The 11458-nt window shown below is 42.2% G+C and overlaps 1 long non-coding RNA gene across 1 annotated transcript; it reads right to left on the reverse strand.

Moving 5' to 3' along the window:
- Window positions 1-9166: 9166 nt before the first annotated feature.
- On the reverse strand, window positions 9167-11131 carry LOC137475683 (uncharacterized). Its single transcript, XR_011000033.1, has 2 exons — window positions 9596-11131; window positions 9167-9292 (listed from the first exon to the last, which is right to left on the reverse strand). It is a non-coding gene; the product is annotated as an uncharacterized lncRNA (long non-coding RNA).
- Window positions 11132-11458: the final 327 nt, after the last annotated feature.

Below are 11458 nucleotides of genomic sequence, written 5' to 3' on the forward strand. Positions count from 1 at the left end.
ATTTAAAACATTTTCATGCAGAATAAAAAAAAAATTCCAAAATCTCAGGTAGGGGAACATATTCATATTAGCCAAACACTAATTTTAGTGTTCTATTATGAGTAGAATAAAGTGCCAGAAACTTTCTAGGAGAACATACCCTCCAATTTCATTTGGGCTTGATATTCCCCAGCAGCCAGGAAAGATGCAAGAGGTAGTTTGGTTGTCATGAGCTGGGTCTCTAGATGTTCTACTTTCCCCAGCCCCCCTGGCTTTTCTTGTTTGCCTAATTTTTGTTTTCAATAAAAACATTAAGGATCATAACATAGCCTGAAACTAACACTAAATAATTGAGGATGTATGGCTGACCTTTAATCATGGATGTTTATAAATGTTTGACACTGATCAGGAATACATGTGATGAGAAACAGAGAGTTGCTCATGACACTTGGCACCGTTCTAGAGCAGATGGGGGTTTAAAGCCAGTGGTGTTCTCCATGCAGGGACTCCTCTCTAAATTAAACTGTCCTGCTACATTCTTGAAACACTTTCTCCTTCCCTGCCTTGCCGTGCCCAGGTAGTGCCAGCAATTATGTGTACAATTTAGTTTTTTAGGTTTGGGGATATTGGGAACTGATTCAGGGTAAAACTCACCAAAGCAAACAACTTTTTTTTTTTTTCCAAGCTGGATCAATTTCTACATCCTGTGCACTGGGCAGCCACACAGAAACTTGTGCCAGCATAACACAAGAAGAACCAGGCAGGAGAATAGAGAAGGGAAGGAGTAAGGATTTCTTTTTAGTACAGCTGTGCCAACTTTGCATGTGTGTTAAATCAGTTTAAGAAAACTACTCACAAAGTTGCAGTTTGAATTCAGGAGTCCCAGTCCTGGCTAAAACTGTGTACTGGCCTGTTCATCATCAACTTGCACACCACTTATTAATATTCTGTTTTTCCAAGGCAGACATTGGAAGTTCTCCCTGAAATCAGGTATTTCTGTGACAGAGCCCAAGCCCAGGTTCTGCCAGCAGATGTGTCTGCACTAATTTTCTCTTCATTTTGTGAAAGTTAATATATCCAGTCCTCACGTGTCTGGAGAGGAAGCCAGAATCGCAGTCAATTCACCGGCAGCATGTACCACACATCGCACTGGATTGCGAGCTCTGAAACGAAGGGATCAGATTACCATAAAACGTTCCACTGCTGAGCATTTTTGCAGAAAAGTTCAGCTAAATTTGTCTTTGTACAAATTAAGCTGCTTCTCATATTTCTTGACTATGGGACTAATCTCCAAAACAAAAGAAATGCTGATGTTTAAGGAATAAGAAACCACAGTCAACGTTATAAGAAAAAATAGAAGGAGAAGCAGTTCAGCATCTGGATTTAAAAGCCAAATTTGATGCTTAGGAATGTTTCTCTGGTCAAGTAACTAATGAGAGACCCTGAAAATAAACTAATGGTACCATTTTGCATTTTGTAATTACATGAATGCAAACTTGTACCTAGCTCTGCTGATGCTGAGGGGGGCAGCAATGAGCTGGAAAAGGCGCACATAGATTCGTTATGGTGGCAGCTACTTAGCAACAAAGGCTGCAGGCTTGATCATGTCTCGAGACTGAAATAAGTGCAGGAGACACCAGTGCTTCCAGTGCTAAGTTTCATCTCCACATCTGTGAGAAGCAGTTCCGGTTCATTAACGGTGGCAGGCTGCTCCCTGGGGTGTGAGTTGGGGCTGGGACCTCTGGGATCTCTTGCCTTCACCACTGAGCCTACGGAATTATACAGAGGCTCTCTGATAAAAAAAAGTTTAAAAACCAAGCCCAAAAAGAGCAGACCCACCACATGCAAGAGGAATATATCAGGAATATTTAAATCATCCTCATGTCAGCAGCAAAGCCATCATCATTCCCATCTCTCTTGTGCTATTCCCTTGGCAGGGCAATGTGACCATCGGAGTGTTGCAGGTGTTGGGCAGCTTCTGCTGATCACCAACGAGCTGCTTTTGGTAAGGCACAGCTGAGCAAGCAGGTCAGGCCCCAGTGCACACAGCTGTGCAGGAAGACTTTACTTGTACTCCTGATCTGATTGTTCAGAGCTGTTCCCTGGAGGCTGATGCATGTTACTATCAACAGACAGAGCTGGAGTGGAGGAGGATGAGCCTTCTGCAGAGAACAATGTAAAGTCCAGCACATATAGCCTTACATGAAATTATTCTGCATTTATGGTACTTTATTCTTATGACTTAGTACTGCCATTTCTATTAGGAAAGGACCCTTCTGGCTCAGTGTGATGTGCAGTTCATTCATGCCCTGAGGGAAATACAGGAGGTACCAAACCCAGCCAGATGTGCTGGGCATATGTATAATGGAGCAATAGGACTCCAAATCCCTAAGGCTGGACTGAAAGTGAGAGAACTGTTGAGTTTTCATTGCAAACAAGGTGGAGACAAAGTCTGCCAGCTGTGGAGGCGGATTCAGCAGGATGAGCGACAGGGCCTACAGTTTGGCTGCTGGGACAAAGATATGAGAAACTTTCCTACCTGCTCAATAGATCACGAGTTCAAATATGAACATGCTGTCTCTGTGGTCTTTCCTCAAAACCCCTCTCTGCTTCTATCATCCCTGAGGCCCAGTTTTTCAGCAGTGACAAAGTTTTCTGCCTAATTTGAGGGCCAAGACGTTTTCAGTTGAAGGACAGAAAGGGTAATTAAAGATCGGAATGGGTTGCCCAGGGAAGTGATAGAGTCACAGTCTCTGGAGGTATTTAAGATGTGGCACTTTGTGCTATGGCACTTTGTGCTATGGTCTAGTTCACATGATGGTCTTTGATCATAGGCTGGACTCAATGATCTCAGATGTCTTTTCCAACCTAACTGATCCTGTGATTTTGTGATGACATTTCTGGAACCAAGGCATACTGCAAAGCAAAGCCCACCCTTACCTCACATGCAAAATAAGGCATCATCACTGGAAAACCACAACCAAAACATGCTTACCATACTGGAAGGAAAGGTGAGACTACTCTTTCTAGATTTTCATGGATACATGCTCTTACCTCCTCAGTGTGGTACTTCTATTTTTGTATCAATGTGTGTGGTTTTAGTTAAAAACTAAACAACAGTAATTTTTTGAACTTGACACTTTCTTCCTTATGGTAAAAGAAGGTAATCATCAAAATGCCTGAGTAAATGGCAAAGCAGTACTTGTGATCTGTGAAGAAAATGGGACATGGTATGGGTGGTTGTGCCTGGCTGAAGCAGGCAGCACTGTATGAGAAGGGGACCACAGCTGCTGGATTGCAGTGGTGCCGTGAATAAAACACACCACTCCTGGCTACACAGGTCAGAACCTTGGCCGGAGTGTTCTTTTGCTGAAAGGGAAAATGGATGCTGTTATGCAGTGGCCCCAAGTCTGGCAGTCAGCTGTGAGCTGCCAAGTCAGCTGTGAGCTGTGAGCTCCCTGGCAGCCTTGGACTCAGGGTTTGCCAGCTCCACAGAAGCAGACTGTGCAAGAACACAGGAGTAAATACTCCTCCATGAACGACACTTGGCAAGCCACCTGGACTACGAAGTTCCACTCTCCTCCTTCCCCTCCAGCAGAGGAATTTCCCAGCCCGTCCTATTAGGAAGCTCAATTGTGCCTACCCAGGGTGAAACTCATGTGAGAGAACCCTGTGAAGATGACTGAGCTGTGTTCCTGACATTCCTCTCCTACATCCCATTACCTCAAGCAGATCACAGCTGCAGAAGAAAGCCATGACTCTGTTCCCCATCACAGGACAACCTGCCAGTGGCAGAGGTGAGGAGCAGGGTGGAGAGATCATCTCTCACCAGGAGCCTCACAGCTGGGACAGAGTCCTTGCACCAAAGTCATAGATGCACAATCAGGTCTTTGTCACTTGGAAAAGGCTTAGACTAGAGTACCAGGACAAGGTGCTTCCAAGCAAAAATCAAGCTGGTGTCATCTGAATGTTACAAAGATGTGAGTAATGACTGCTCATCCATGATTCTTTTCCACTTACTCCAATGGAGAAGTAGCAAGTTGGCACCAAGTTTTAAATCCACCAACATAGCTTAAAATGCTACAGTAAACATGGGTCTGACATTTAAAGAAAAAATTGTGTTTGAAGGTCATTGAACAAACCTACTATAAAAACTATCTATAATTTGAAAGCTTTAGCTTCTAATTAATGTTTTTCAAAAGAATTCTGTTCCAAACACAAGATAGAGAAATCCAGTTTAACCAAAAGGTACAAATAGCAAACAAGCACAACATATTTGATTGCAGAATGTATAATTTGATAAATCATCACTATAATGTAGTCTGTGCATGTTTAAAACATATCCTCCTATAACCAGGTCACAGATTCCCATTAAATGTAGTAGAAGCAGCTAGCATTTAAAATATTCCCCTACAAACTGTATTTTCTCCATAATTTTTTTCCTTCAATCACCTAAATTAAAGCTTTTTCAGGTTTAGGGTTTAGAAGCTCAGTTGTCTGGTAGGTATGAGTTCTTGATGAAAGCCATGTAACAGTGGGCAAAAAGTCAAGAAAATATTGCAAGCAGTTCATTTCCTGGTGCCTGAAGGATGTGTGTGAGGTCAAATCTTATGCTGTGACTCCATATTCCCTTCTGGAAGGGAAAGGATAGTTGTCTTCATGACATTTCTGCAAGGATATTTTAATTTTAGAAGATCTCACTGTAAAAAGAAGGAAGAAGCTGAGCAACCCAGGGAAGGCTCTTAAATTCTTGAAATATTTAAAGTACTATGAGGTGGAAACAGTCCACAGAAAAATATCATCAGCTCCTTGCTAACAACCTAAATATCTCCCTGCTTCACCACTGAGGACTGAGCTAACCTACTCCCTCCATGTCTGGATTGGTCTCAAAAAGCCAGAAACTTTTCTCAGAAAAAGTCTTTCCCAGAAATCATATTCCTGAATATCCTTTTCGTGAGTTTGCAACTGCAGTCATTTGGCTTTCAGTTATTTTTCTCCAGCACTGGCAATTTGTTGTTTCTCTCAAATGTTCATCTGGCTCTGTTTTGCTTAATCATAGTGTCTCCCAAAGGTCTGCTCTAATGAGTTTCTGCATTTGTACCATATGCTTTCTTTGCCATGGAGAGGTTTTGTTATATACAAAACAGATTTTGAGACTCTTTCTATTCCTTTCTCTTTTATCCTCATATCTGAAAGGTCTTCTAGGCAAAAGAGTTTTCTCAAGTCTCTTTACCCAGCTAAACATGTAATTTAGGTATATTACAAAACTTTAAAAGTAATTGTCCAGTTGCTTGATTTGGATTTAGGTTAACTAGCTTTTTTGGAGTCCTCATTTAAAATCCCAGAGGCCAAGGTCATCCACACACTAAAAATGTGGTGGCAATTCCCAGTGACAGGAGACACCACATCCTTAATGAAGGAGCTGTGCTCCTAAGGGTGGTAGAATTATATAAAAGGAATAAATTCTTTACTGTGAGGGTGCTGGGACAGGTTGCCCAGAGAAGTTGTGGAGACCTCATCCTTGGAAGCATTCAAGGCCAAACCGGACAAGGCATTGAGTTGGGAAGTGTCTCTGCCCATGGCAGGGGAGTTGGAATGAGATGATCTTTAAGGTCCCTTCCAATATAAACCATTCTATTACTCTGATTCTATCATTACCACAATTTCTGGTAATTTTTCTCTCTCCATGACCACAAATTCCCATTCCAGGTCAGTTCTGCCACAGATCTGTTATTCACAGCACTGCTTAGCTTAGAGAAGATCTCAATTCCAGTTCCAGTAGCACAAAATAATTCTTTCCTGCATTTTTCCTGTATAAAATATTCTCTAGTTTTCTCTTGTAGATTCAATGGAAGCACTGTTCAGGTGACATGCCAGTTTTTCTGATTGTCCATCAAGCTGAAAGCCTCCATGAGTGTTCTTTCCACAGCCTGTTCTCTGGTACAAAATACAATCTGTTGTCTGGGAACATGGGGATGCATGGAAGAACCTGGTGCTTTTGGTCTTAGGAGCAGCAGGGAGGAAAACATCTCGTTCCAATGTAGCTGTGTCAGGAAGCCTTCTGGGAGGGAGCTATTCATGTACTGGCCGTGTGTGAAGTACAGGAGGATGCTGACTGACCTGCAGGATGGAGGCAAGGACAGTGGCACTGGTGTGCAAAGGAGCTGGGACAATTGTGTAGAGGAGTTCATATTGGTGAGCATTGGGAACATTTATCAGAACAGATTTGTTTAGAATAACATTGGGGAGAAGTAACAGTTTTCCTATAGTGAAGGACTTTATTATTTATGGTACTACTAGATTAAAAACAGCAACATTCCCTGATATTCCTCAGAAAGACACTATTTACCTTTTGGAAGCTGTCATTTCTCAGCCTGTTTGTTACTGGAGGCTCACGCAGATCTGATGCGCTTTGTCACCATCCCAGAGCAGCATCCAGGACAGTCAACTCCCTCAGCAGTAGTGCCAACTACAGCCCAACTCAGAGCTGTGCTGGACCTACCTTTGCATGCATTCATGGCACTGAGAAGGATATCTCAGATCCTCTTGTGATGAGAATCCTGTCTAAGGAGGAGACTCATCACAACTGAAGTTCACTGGTGATGTCCTGCCCTCTCTGCTTTGCAAGTCCCTTGGCAAGTAAGCAGAGCACTAACACCAGAGGATGTTATTTTTCTCTGAGACACTACCTAACTATCCGACAATGGTATCAAATATTACCTGCTTATCTAGACACTTGACATAAGACAAAACTGTGCTTATGTCTCCAAGATCAGTTCCAGTTTGTCTGCTGAAGTTACTGCTGCTACAACATTTTACACTATTTGAGATTTTTTGCCAGGGTGTTTGTAATACTTTTTTTTTTTTTTTCAAATGGATTTTCAAATTATCTAGTTGCATCTTATTTTGCCTGGTTTTACAGACACTTCCCAGTGTTCAGGGTACTTTAATGCAAACACTGGGCTTACCTACAGGATGTCCCCTGGTAAACTTGGCTATTAGTTATAGAAGCTCAGATTTTTCATAAGCTGGCAAGACCTCTTGGAACACTCCAAAATATGTTGCATTAATGTATGGGAAGAGGCTTAATCTACTTTTATATCCATTTTCAATAAACCACAATTTTCTCCAAACGATCTGCCTAAAACCCTTGTCTCCCAACTTGAAATACGTTTCTGAAAGCAATAACATTTTCCATTACACCAGCAAAGTAGATATTAACTTTTATTTCTCTCAGTATCAGAAGTTCCCATCCCTAGAGGGATGGTTTCTGTGTATCACTGCAAACTTGATAAATGACGTGTAATGAATCGAATTCACGTCCCACCTTCAATGCAGGTTATTAGAAAACAGAGGAAGATACAGTAAGTGGAAAAAAAAAATCTCCTTCTGTTCTTAGCATAGTTGGAGATTTCTGGCAAAAATTAGGACAAGGTGTTACCTCTGTATGTGCCCTTAACTGTAAGGGCAGCTTGACATACACTTCACTCATTTAGAGAAAACATCCCTGTGATGGATGACCCAGCTATGGAAAAATAACAGCCTGGTGAAAAATTTAATGTGCAGCTTTGACCTCCTGCCTTTCTAATACTTATGTGCTGCTGTTTTGCTTTAGCTGGCAGAGGAGGAGGGAGTCCAAGCAGGGACCTCCTCATCTGACCCACCACCCACACCATGACCACTACTGGAGAAAGGAGCACAGAAAAGCATCTCTTTCCCCAGGAATACAAATCTACCAAGCACTACAAATTCCAAATTATAATTAAACCCCCAGTAGAGAGAAGGAAGACTACCCCTTGATTTTTTTTGCATGTTGAATAAGATAGAAAAAAACCCATGGTAGCTCTCGGGGTTTAGAAAGGACAGAACAAATTGCCTGTTGCAGTCAGAGGCCACTTGCTGTCTGAAGAGACTTAGGCACAGGATTGGCTGCTGGGTGAATATCATGGTTCAGCACTGATCACTGGTTTGTTATTTTATTTTCCTGTTTTGTTGTCCTATTGTAGCTGCTGTCTGCCTATTGTTTCCATGTCCAGTTGAAATCTCTATGGTCACCCTCCTCTCAAGGTGATTGGTGTGGTGAAGGCAGGTGAGTTGGGCATGTGCTGTAACAGAAGCCTGTCCTCTAACCCTGCACTTCAGATTTCGTCTAGTCAGGCTGTCCTGTTCAACAGCTACACTGAAAAACTCCAGTGAGAAATGGATCTGGCTGCTGTCAAATAGCAGGAGATTGGATGAGATGTTTGTTCATTCTTTAAAATAACCTTAGACAAACTGCAGCTTCCTTGGACTATGCTTCCATCCAGATATGCAGGTAAGCTATGTATGGTGGGGGTCTCTGATGCCTCTCTGATGATTCTCCTCACACTTTATCAGGAGCAAAACAAAAATGCTCTTGATGCTGAAATAAATTACCCTGATTTACAAATGCCTGTGTAGTGGTCAGTCTGATGTTCAGACACATTCCTGGAAGAAGACCCTCAGATTACTGAAGCATTTTGTCCAACACAAACCTGCAGGCATCCAGCCCTGGTGCTTGTTGAAAGGTGGGTACCAAACCAAATAGACACTGGGTTTGGTCTCCTGCTCTTAAAACCCCACTGCTTTCTTGAAACTCATTCTGTCCACCTCTTCCAGCCAAGCTCCAACCTGCACAGTGCACTCTGCTTTCCAGCAGCAAGCCAGGGCTAGCACAGCATTCATGTCTGATGGAAATGGCAGTTTCATTACTTCTAAAATGATTTGCTCAATGTGAAATGCGAGTGCTTGGCACAGAAAGATGCATAGCAGATACTACAGATAAAGCCAAAGAGTTTGGGGATATCTCATGCCTGCTAAAAGGCATGGCCAGAAGAAGACCCACACATTTCCCTCTAAAATGTTTGTGTGCAGGTAACAAAGATATGCAGCCTGAATTCTGATAGTAGATGAAAATGCTATAAAATACATTTTCAGGTCACATCTAGCAGGCAGACAGGCTGTCATCAGCTCTGATTCTGCCATTTCATTTTCACTCACTCTCATTCATGTGGAAAGATCCTGGAGTGCCCTGGGCTGTGATCTGCTCAGTTCTATTTTTGGCTGTCTGCTTTCTGAAGGAAGGTGATTTCTTACATGTGGTGTTTTCCAATTATCACTGGTTGAGACATACCCCCTGGTTATATTACAAAGAGAATCAGGTGGCAAGTACATATTTACGAGTCTTTATTCTAGGGCACAAGAATACTTTATTGATCTGAGCTTTGAACTGAAGCTCTGGGTACTCTTGAGAATCACGTTTCTTCTGAGTGAGTTGACCCAGCCTCTTACTCTTCTATTAGAGACAGAGAAAATTAAGTATCATCTAATTTATTTGTGTGTATATGTGAATAGGCTGTTGGTGGTCAATTGTACAATATTTAAAATATGCAAGTGTCTCCTACAATATCCTGTATTGTATGTGATATTAAACAGGCTTTTTTTCCCCAGTTACTGCTCACCCACTTCTCACCAAGGTGTGGTTCAGCTGCTTCCTTCATTTCAAAAGCTTAATCTTTTTGGTCTTAAGTATTACTTTGTAAAGCACTGTATCAGGAAAGGCATGGATTTGTGGAAGGATGAATGGGTGAGCAAGGACCTTGCTGTGGCCTTTCTGTTTTCTCTGTCACACTCTCAAGATACACAGGATTACCTCGGAGGTCTCTCAGCAGCATAAGTTTGAAAACTGAAAAAAGCATAATAATGATGATAAATGAAATATTTCCATTAGTAGGGGTGTATTTTGCATGAAAAATTAGCTCAATTATTGACAACATTACAGTAGCACATCAAAGACAGGAAAACAAAACTCAGCAAGGAAACTGGGGTTGCACAAGAACTTGGGAGGGGAAAAAGCTGGGACAGTTGACCCCGACTGACCAAAGCGATATTCCGTAACATATGGTGTCACCATCAGTGTAAAAAGCTGGGGGAAAAAGAAGCAAGGAGGGAACAGAGTGGTGGCATTTGTCAAGTCACTGTTATGTGTGATGGAGCCCTGCTTTCCTGGGAATATCTGAACACCAACCTGCCCATGGGAAGGCATGAATCCATTCCTTGTTTTGCTCTGCTTGTGTGCACAGTTTTGCTCTATCTATTAAATGGTCTTTGTCCCAGTCCACACAAGGTTTCTCACTTTAACACTTCCTTTTCTTTCCACCATCCCACCACGGGGATTGATTGAGTGGCTGTGTGGGGCTGAGTTGCCAGCTGGGATTAAACCATGACACTTCCCCATCACCTGCTGAACCAGCAGAGTCCTGGGGCAGGTCTCAGAAGTTCCCCAGTGCATCTCAGCTATGACAACAGGACCAGCAGGGTCTTGCTTGGAGCAGCCTTGTCATCAGTTGAGGGTTTCTTCTGTGTTAATGTGCAGATCAGCAAAACCTCCAGTCACTGGTTTTCCTCCATTCCACAAGCTCCCAGAAGTGGCAAAAGTCCCAGTGAGAGCTACTGAGAAGAGAGGATCTGCTTTGTTGATGCTGTGGATGTTTCATGGCTAATAACTTTGACTGTTTTTGGCAGCCACCTTTTCCTTTGCACCACAGTGGTCAGCAATCATCTATTCTTGTTGAAACTTGAACAAATTTGACATATTTCTGCAGCTGCTGTTACTTTGATGAGCAATTTATCCCAGGGTCTTTTACCGCCAGTTTCCCTCTTCCAGCTGTTTGCTCACATCTCTTGGAATGATTTCATTAGATCAGCTTCAAGCTTATAGTAGTCAATACCCCAGTTTCTTTTACAGATCATTGAGATGTCGTCCATTTTCTTGCTTGTAGCATTGGAGACTGAAATTGAGATGCATCAACATTCCCTTAATTTCTGATTCTTTTATACCAATCTTTTCATTTAGAGGCATCCTACTTTTTCTAGGCCAGTAATAGATCCTTTATCCCCTTCTTTTAATGCATTTTTTCATTCAGAAAATCACATTGGAGAACCAACTCATAGGGCTTATCATCTACAAGTACAAATATTCAGCCTGTGGTTAGTTGTTTTGGCTATGGTTCAAAAAAAAAAAAGAGTACCAGATGTAAATATGATACCTGTAGGGCCTGGGAAACTGAAAGAGAAAACCAGACGTTTTCTGAGAGTGCCCTAAGTAAGTGTAGGAGCTTCCTGTCTAAGATATGAAGTCCACAGGTCTGGATGAAGTGTAGGAGCTTCCTGTCTAAGTCTGGACTGTGCAGCCTTACTTTGTACTGGGGCACCAGTCTTGGAGACTTCTGTAAGCAACAGTGAATGGAAGGAGTGCTGAGAAAGAAAAAAAGGTACAATCATGCTACAAAAAACATGGGCAACAAATTGCAAAGTTCAATAATAGCATCAGATAGCCAGGATGGAAAATGCCCTAAGAATGTATGATTACTCTCTGCAGAGGCTTGCAGTTGAAATCTCAATACACTAAGTGGACTATTTCCTTATCAAATGTGACAGAAGGGCAGAGCCGACTGTAAGG

This window comes from Anomalospiza imberbis, chromosome 1, assembly GCF_031753505.1.
Source record: "Anomalospiza imberbis isolate Cuckoo-Finch-1a 21T00152 chromosome 1, ASM3175350v1, whole genome shotgun sequence".
Taxonomy (NCBI): Eukaryota; Metazoa; Chordata; class Aves; order Passeriformes; family Viduidae; genus Anomalospiza; species Anomalospiza imberbis.